Raw genomic sequence first — 8578 nt, forward strand, 5'->3', positions numbered from 1 at the left:
ACAAGAGAATAAGGGAATAACTGACAATGGATATTCAGTAAGCGAGTTTTCTAATTTACTGGATAGAAGAGTCCTTAGTGGTCAAGAAAGCAGAGCAAATTAGAGGGCGACAGCGTAAGGAGTCATTAAAATGAAGGGATACAAAACTGTGTGAGTGGAGGGCTTTTAAGTAAGGAAGTAATAAGAGGGGCACAAAGCTAGGAGAACAGACAGAGAAGTAATTTGATTATTTAGATTAATAATTTAAGTTAAATAATTTAAATTTAATTAAAGAAAGGCTTGAGCAGTTTTAGTAATCCAAATTCAAATTTTAAATATGAGGCCAGTGCAATGCAAGTCCTGTTAGATGTTGGACTTTTTGGAGGATGGCTTGGAGGAGCCAGTCTTCTGTGCCAGCTGATCCAACACCTCAAGCTTAGGGTCGCTGAACTGGAAGAGGAGTTAGCCGGCCTGTGTTTGTTGTGGAGAAATCTTCAGATAAAACAATCAGAGTTTTCAGAAAGGCAGTCAAATTTAGACTTTATTGCACAGCCCAGCAAACAATTGCAGAGCACATAAAGCCGTTCTCAGTTAATTAAGTGAGCCTGGTGGTTTGGATGCGGTTCAGTTTTATTTCAGTTCTAACCACAAAATGTCCCCATTTCGTACATACAATACAATACAATACAGTACAATACAGTTTATTTTTGTATAGCCCAAAATCACACAGGAAGTGCCGCAATGGGCTTTAACAGGCCCTGCCTCTTGACAGCCCCCCAGCCTTGACTCTCTAAGAAGACAAGGAAAAACTCCCAAAAAAAACCTAGTAGGGAAAAAATGGAAGAAACCTTTGGAAAGGCAGTTCAAAGAGAGACCCCTTTCCAGGTAGATTGGGCGTGCAGTGGGTGTCAAAAGAAGGGGGTCAATACAATACAATACAGTACAGTACACAGAACAGAACAATTTCTCAATATAGTAAGAAATAAAAAATATAAATTTTAGAAGTACAGAGCAGAATTTAACAGTAGATGATATATCCCATAATAAGATTTGGATTTGTATAGAGTCCTGGAGACCTCATCCTTCAAGCTGCCTCCCCCATTTGACCATTCCACAGCTGAAACAGTGCTGGGCCAGCCAATCTGATGAAAGGACCCCTCTCTCCCACGATTCCTGCGATCCTCCATCAGGGATGACTTTTCCTTAGGCAGGCAAAACAACTTGGCAGGTGGGCCATGGCACCAAGTGCCACATTTGAGTATCGAGAAGTGAAACAGAATAAGTGAGGGTTAGTATACAATTATAACTATCATGTTACTTATGTTTAAGTGCTAACGACTAACAACAGAGATGCAGTCTGTACAGTTAATCAGCAGCTCTAGTCAGGGTGTGCTAAACTGAAGTAGTGAGTCTTCAGCCAGGATTTAAAAGCTGAGACCGAAGGGGCATCTCTTATAGTAGCAGGCAGACCATTCCACAGTTTAGGGGCCCTGTAACTAAAAGCTGGACCTCCCACTGTTATTTTATTAATCCTTGGAATCATAAGCAGACCGGCATCTTGAGATCTTAATGTGCGCTCTGGTTTGTAAGTCATGATAAGTTCAGACAAGTAAGCCGGACCTCGACCATTTAATGCTTTATATGTTAAAAGAAGGATTTTGAAATCTGCCCTAAACTTAACCGGGAGCCAGTGTAAGGATTTAAGAACTGTTATGTGTTCGTATTTTCTTGTTCTTGTAATAATTCTTGCAGCCGCATTTTGGATTAACTGGAGGCTGTATAAAGAACAGTTTGAACATCCAGTGAACACCGCATTGCAGTAGTCAATCCTACTAGAGATAAATGCATGAATTAGTTTCTCAGAATCCTGTTTATTTAAAAAGCGCCTTAATTTCCTAACATTTTTAAGATGGAAGAAACATGTTTTGGACAACTTTGTAATATGCGCTTTAAATGACATGCCTAGAGTCAAAGATAACTCCTAGATTGCGGGCTGATTCAGTAAAATTGACTGGGATTCCCACTGAGTTAAATGATGACAAAATATTATTGTGATCAGCATCATTCCCTCCAACAATTAACATCTCTGTTTTATCTGTATTTAAAGACAAGTAGTTCTTATTCATCCACTCCTTTAATTCACTAACACAACTAATTAAAGACAACATTGGAGAAACTTCATTTGATTTAAATGAAAGGTATAACTGGGTGTCATCTGCATATGAGTGAAAATTAACATGATGTTTCCTAATGAGAGATCCCAGTGGAAGCATGTACAGTGAAAACAGTAAAGGTCCCAGTACTGAGCCCTGCGGGACACCATATTGAACTTCTGTGTATAATGATGGAGTACTGTCAGCACATTTCTGTACATATTGGAATCGATTTGATAAGTAAGAACTAAACCAAGCGAGCACGGTGCCTGTAAGCCCAACATCATTTTCTAGCCTGTGCAGTAAAATAGAATGGTCAATGGTGTCAAATGCTGCACTTAAGTCCAACAACATAATTACAGTTGAGTTTCCTTCATCAGAGGATATCAGAATGTCATTTACAACCCGTGTTAGTGCCGTTTCTGTACTATGACCAGTGCGAAAACCAGACTGGAATTTCTCAAATAAATTGTAATGCATAAGGTGTGTCTGAAGCTGACTGGCGACTACTTTTTCTAGTATTTTTAGAGAGAAACGGTAAATTTGAAATAGGCCTATAATTATTTAGTATATGTGGGTCAAGGTCTGACTTTTTAAGTAATGGTTTAATGACTGACACTTTTAGTGTATCAGGTACTGTGCCATGCAATAATGAACTATTGATAATGTTTAGGATAGGCGCTGCAAGAACATCCATTGCACTTTTTACTAGTTTTGTTGGCACTGGATCTAGGGAACAAGTAGTGGGCTTCATTTTAGAAATTAAACTTAAGACTTCCTGCTCAGTTACAGGATTAAAATTACTAAAGTGCTGAGTGCAATGTGAGACAGGGTCTGCTAAGCTAGTGTGTGGTTTGTACTGTGATGCAGAGATCTGGGATCTTATATTTTTAATTTTCTCATTGAAGAAGTTAATAAAGTCTGTACTGCTAATGTCTGTTGGTATTTTGCACTGTTGATCTGAATTTCCTTTTGTTAATTTAGCCACTGTTCTAAACAGTACGCAAGGATTTTTATTATTGCTATCTATTAATGTAGAATAATATTCTGACCGAGCTTTAAAGAGGGCTTTTTTATATTTATTAACACTCTCTGTCCATGCAATTTGAAAGACCTGTAGCTTTGTTGTTCTCCATCTGCATTCCAGTTTTCGACACTCTAATTTACATAATTCTCGTCATTCACTTTACATATTATCTTTGTAATAATGACCTCGTGCTGTACCTGTTTTCATAACAATTCAATCAGTCCATCAAGTGCTCCTGGTAGAACTGCTTGTAATTATAAGTACAATTACCTCACTGTCAACTTGCACTACAGTTGTAATTTTGCACAACCTGAGCCACTTTATGAACCATTTTCTCTATCTGCACTATATGTACTGTACATGTATATTATACTTATGCTTTCGTATTGTGTATATTTCATTGTTTTTCATTGTATTATTATTATCATTGTTATTATTGTTATTTTAACATTTTATAGGAAAGTATGTTTATGGAGGATTTGCAATAAAGGAATTGAATTAAATTCAATAGAAGAGAGTGCGTTTTTACAAATGATGACGACTGGCTTCTAAGTTAATTTAGATTTCTAAGTGTTATCTTCTTGGAGCTCTTGATATCATTTTAAGATGAAACGCACTAAATTATGTATATTACATTATACAGATAAATTGTTAACTTAATTTAAATAATGTATATTGTTAATAATTAAACATTTGGGGGCACGGTGACTCAGCAGTAGCAGTGAACTGTCTCCCCGTTCATGGATTGTTCCTGCCTTGCGCTGTATTCTTGCTGGGGCTGGAGCAACCCTGGATGGATAGATGGATAGAATAATTAAACTTGTACTACAAAGATATTTCAATGATCCTTAAAAGTTTTGAAGAACCGGTGTTCTTAGCTTACAGATGGTTTGACATTTATTACAGAGCTGATTGTGTGGCGATTGGTTACGTGGAGAAAGAAAAAGAAGGACTGGAATTGGTGGTTAGAATGTTTGAAAGAGACAGTACTGCTGCAATAAATTATTTCATTGAAGGTCGCGCACGGTGCAGCAAGCATCTTGCAGGAGACAGGAAAAATCTGTGGACAGAGCACCAACTCATTGCTACCACTGCACCACTATGCTCCCATGTTTAATAACATGCTTTAATTCCTATCATCATGAAAATTATATCAAGTATACATCTTGGTATTTAAATTGTTCAGAGAACTGTAATATCATGACTGTAATGTATTCTGTGTCCTGATGGAGGAAGAGAAAGCCCGTTTAAGAAGCACACAGTGATTCACACACATAGAGTACATAGAAGAACACACAGAATACAAAGCATTTAATGTGCTCCTTTAGCTAAGATGGTATTTCAGAAGCTAGTAAACTAAAAGGTTGTTACAGATTATTTACAATCAGATGCCTTAAATTTAAAAACGATATGCGGTTAATTTCAGTATATTTGATAAAGCCGCCGTCATGGATGTGGATCTAAGAAAGGGTAACCACACAGGAACAGTAGCACTACTTTAACACTGGGTGCCACCAGTTTGCTAAACCGAGGCCGAAAACTTGCGTACACTATGGTTTGACCTGGCGTGAAGATGTGCGTGGCTTTATGCCAAGTTTACTTTTTATACATCACGATGTGAGTGTGGAAACAGGCGTATGGAACATTTTTGTGCTTATGCACCATTTATACATGAGGCCCCTGGAGTTTCTATAGAAGAAAAGAATTGAAACAAAACTGAGTGCCATTGTGAACAATGTAGCACATCCTCTGTGACACACCAACACTGAGGACTGTCAGATAACAAACCATTCAGCAGAATTGTGTCAAGAAACGTGACTGGGGGGGCTCCTTTATACAAGCAGCAATATTCCTGTATAGTGCCTTACTGTGACTGTTAGTGCAAGTCAGATGTTTTATTTCTTTTTTGTCGTTTTGGGTTGGGTTCAAACCATAGTGTGTGTGTATGTGTATGTGTGTGTATTTGTTTATTTATTTATTTATTTTAGGAGCCTCTGTAAAAAGTCAAATTTCATCCCGGGACAAATAAAGTTCTATCTATCTATCTATCTATCTATCTATCTATCTATCTATCTATCTATCTATCTATCTATCTATCTATCTATCTATCTATCTATCACTGGAAATTGGGAATTCTTTTGGAACAGATGGGACCTGTTCTGCTGTGGCAGACTACATCTGAACCAGAGGGGCACCAATGTGTTGGGGAAGTGAATGAGGAGGTTAGTTGAGGATTATCGAGTTTAGAACAGGCCAGGTTTTGAACTGTACATGAAGAGACAAAAAAAATGTATAAAAATAAATACGCAGAGTAACAAAAAATATCTACCCAAAAGTTTAAGTACAAAAGTAAACTGAGTAACACATTAAAAACTAGCTTGCCTTAATTTAAGAAGAATCAAATATAAAACAAGTCAATTTGAGTTGTATGTAACTGAGCATAATTATGATATTAGAGTAATAACAGAATCTTGTCCAAAAAACAAAGATTGTGATTTTTATAACATAAAAAATACATAACTTTTAGGAAGCATAGACAGTAGAAAAAATCAAGGGGGCTTACTGTTTATGTCAAACAGAATTTACATGCAAGTCTTCTTTCATTTAAAAATTACTTAAATTAAAGTGAGGTGGTCTGCATTTGTCTGGAAAGCATTAGGGGAAAAAACTTAGTTTGCCAGTGTGTTCTAGACCCCTCCATTGTACACAGTATTGTAATTTCAATGACCATGTCTGTTTTGTCTTGGTAGAGTAATATATATTGCTCTACTTTCCCCTATTGTATTATTAATATGTAGCCTTAGAATGCCTAATCTCACAGACTTACCACTGTTTATAAGGTATTATTGTATATCACTTATCCCCACCTTCCCTTCTATATCTATAACCTCAGGCAATTAGATGTAGTAAAAAGACAATCAGAAGTTAAGTTACACATAAAATAATGTATTATTGATAATATTCATAAATAATAACAATATGCAAAGTATATTGTATTGGGTTGAAAGACTTTAGCAGAGAAACACTTGCCAAACTGGTTTAAAGCACACCCCCCAAATCCTGTCGTAAAATTCAAAGAAACTCAGTCATAAAAGGGGGTGGGAGGGTGGGGGACGACACTAAATTACATTGCTTCGCCTAAATTACAAATAAAGCCATACAAAATATTTATCAAGTTATATGTAAAATCTCACATCACAACAATGTTTTTAGTAATTTTGAAAAGACAAGTTTACAGGGGGATATTATAGTCATGGGGTACTTTAACTACCTGAATAACCTTACAAATAATGGAGCACAAGAGTTTTTTGACATAGTCAATGACTGTTTAACACAGTAAGTTAAAGCACAGGGAGAAGCTTGTCTAGATTTAGTATTTTGTAATAACCAGGATAAACCTGGGGGGAAGAGAAGATTGAACCACTAGGTTTAGGTGAACATAATGTATTACAATTCTCAGTATTTTGGAAGAGCACAAAGTTTAACTTTGGTAGGGCAAATTGTAAGAAAATGCAGCAAAGTCTAAAAGCCCAGATGACTACTAAGGAGGTACTGAGGGATCTGGAAATTGTAGAGGGAGAAGTGCTGCTCAGATTAAATAAGTAGAAATTAAACAAATCACCAGGACCACATAATATTCACCCTCAAGTTCTTAAGGAGGTTAGTGAGTACATGTATAAAACCATTGACACATATTTTTAGGAAGTCGCTGCACCCCCAAAATTCCAAAAGACAGGAAAATGCAAAATTTTATATTGTTATATGAAAAGGGTGACAGGGCAGATCAAAGCAACTATAGGCCAGTAGGATTAATATGCACCAAAGGAAAATTAATGGAGAGAATTATTAAAGAAAAGATTGAGCAACATATGGCGAGAACAGGAGTTTTAATGAACAGTCAGCATGGGTTTAGAAAAGGGAGACCAACTTTTAACAACTGTGGTATAGCGGGTCCGAAAGAACGGCCAGGTTTTAAATAATCCATTGGCCTTGTCAGTGGATGCGCTTGCACAGCTGCGGGGAGTTGATGAGGTAATTGGGGTGAGTCGCACCTGCACGTGAGGTGCTGATTGCTCTCATTTGCTTCATCGGCTTCCTGATTGAGATGCTTCGTCTACGGAGCCATATAAGTACGGGCCGGCACAGGAACAGGAGATGTAAAAAGAAAGAAAGAAAGAAAGAAAGAAAGAAAGAAAGAAAGAAAGAAAGAAAGAAAGAAAGAAAGAAAGGCATGTAGAGCGAGAGCGTGATGGTTGCCTTGGTATCTGCCAAAGACAGGTAACATAGTAATTGAAAAATATTTGCTATCTCGTACCCTAGGTGTACCTTTTGAGCCTTTTCACTGTATTTGCATGTGTGAATTTTTCTTGACAGATTGCTTAATCTCTCGAGCATGTTCCTGTTCCCTGCTTCTCGGACTTTATTATCAAGGCACCTTTCTCACGTTCTGTCTGGTTTTATACTTGTTGTCTTTGAAGGTGATGATCTTAGCATGCCTTGTCCGCCATTACTCCTCCTCATACATCTCACAATCGTACTTTATCTTTCATAGCGTCACCAGGTTGCTCAGAGGACCTGGGCACGTAGAGCTTAGTGTTTTTATGTAGTATATAGAGAGATTGCTGATATTATCAAAAGGCAAAACCAATAATGAATTGATTGAGTAACATTAAACAATTGATTCTTCTCACCACAATATTCATACACCACAGTGTTTACTAGTGGATTGGAGGATTTGTTTAAAAGGCATGCAGTTGCTCTGAATTTGATAAGCATCATAAGATGTCCTATGGGTTAGTAGCTTCTGGACTATAGGGGAAACAGAAATCACATAACAAACTGTAAGGTCTTCTGGTGTTATTTTTATTTTATTGTAAGTAAGCTCATCTAATTTATCAGATACCAAAACTTGGAAAACTCCTCAAGTAGTAAAGCACAGAAACTGAAGTTTATGGTCGTCCTCAAAGACTGAATTAACTCGGGGTGTGACAACACCAACAGGAGGAGAAACCTAACTGAATATTTTGCAGGGAACTCAGTAGTGAATCCAGCCTCAAGCAGGTGTGGCCAAATGGGCGTCCATCATGTTGACACCCCAAAGGTCAAATGGTTGGACACCAGCTTTAAAAAAAATGTCAAGTTGGAGGAAGAGGCCTGTTGTGTAGTCCTAAAAAGCCGACCTCTGAGTTTAACTGAGAGATGGCAGGAGTAGCTAAAGCATACTGTGAAGTCAAGGGTCATGTGTGGGGAGACATCGATGAGGCCATTAGTAATGACTTACATACAACTTTAATGAGGTACTGGAAAACAGTCTGATAACTCAATACAAGTAGCTGAGATGTCTGCCAGGCTGAACCACATAGACTGTAATATGGAGTTGGCCAACCCTTTGCAGCTATGACAGCTTCAACTCTTCTGG

Source organism: Erpetoichthys calabaricus, chromosome 1, assembly GCF_900747795.2.
Source record: "Erpetoichthys calabaricus chromosome 1, fErpCal1.3, whole genome shotgun sequence".
NCBI classification, from domain to species: Eukaryota; Metazoa; Chordata; class Cladistia; order Polypteriformes; family Polypteridae; genus Erpetoichthys; species Erpetoichthys calabaricus.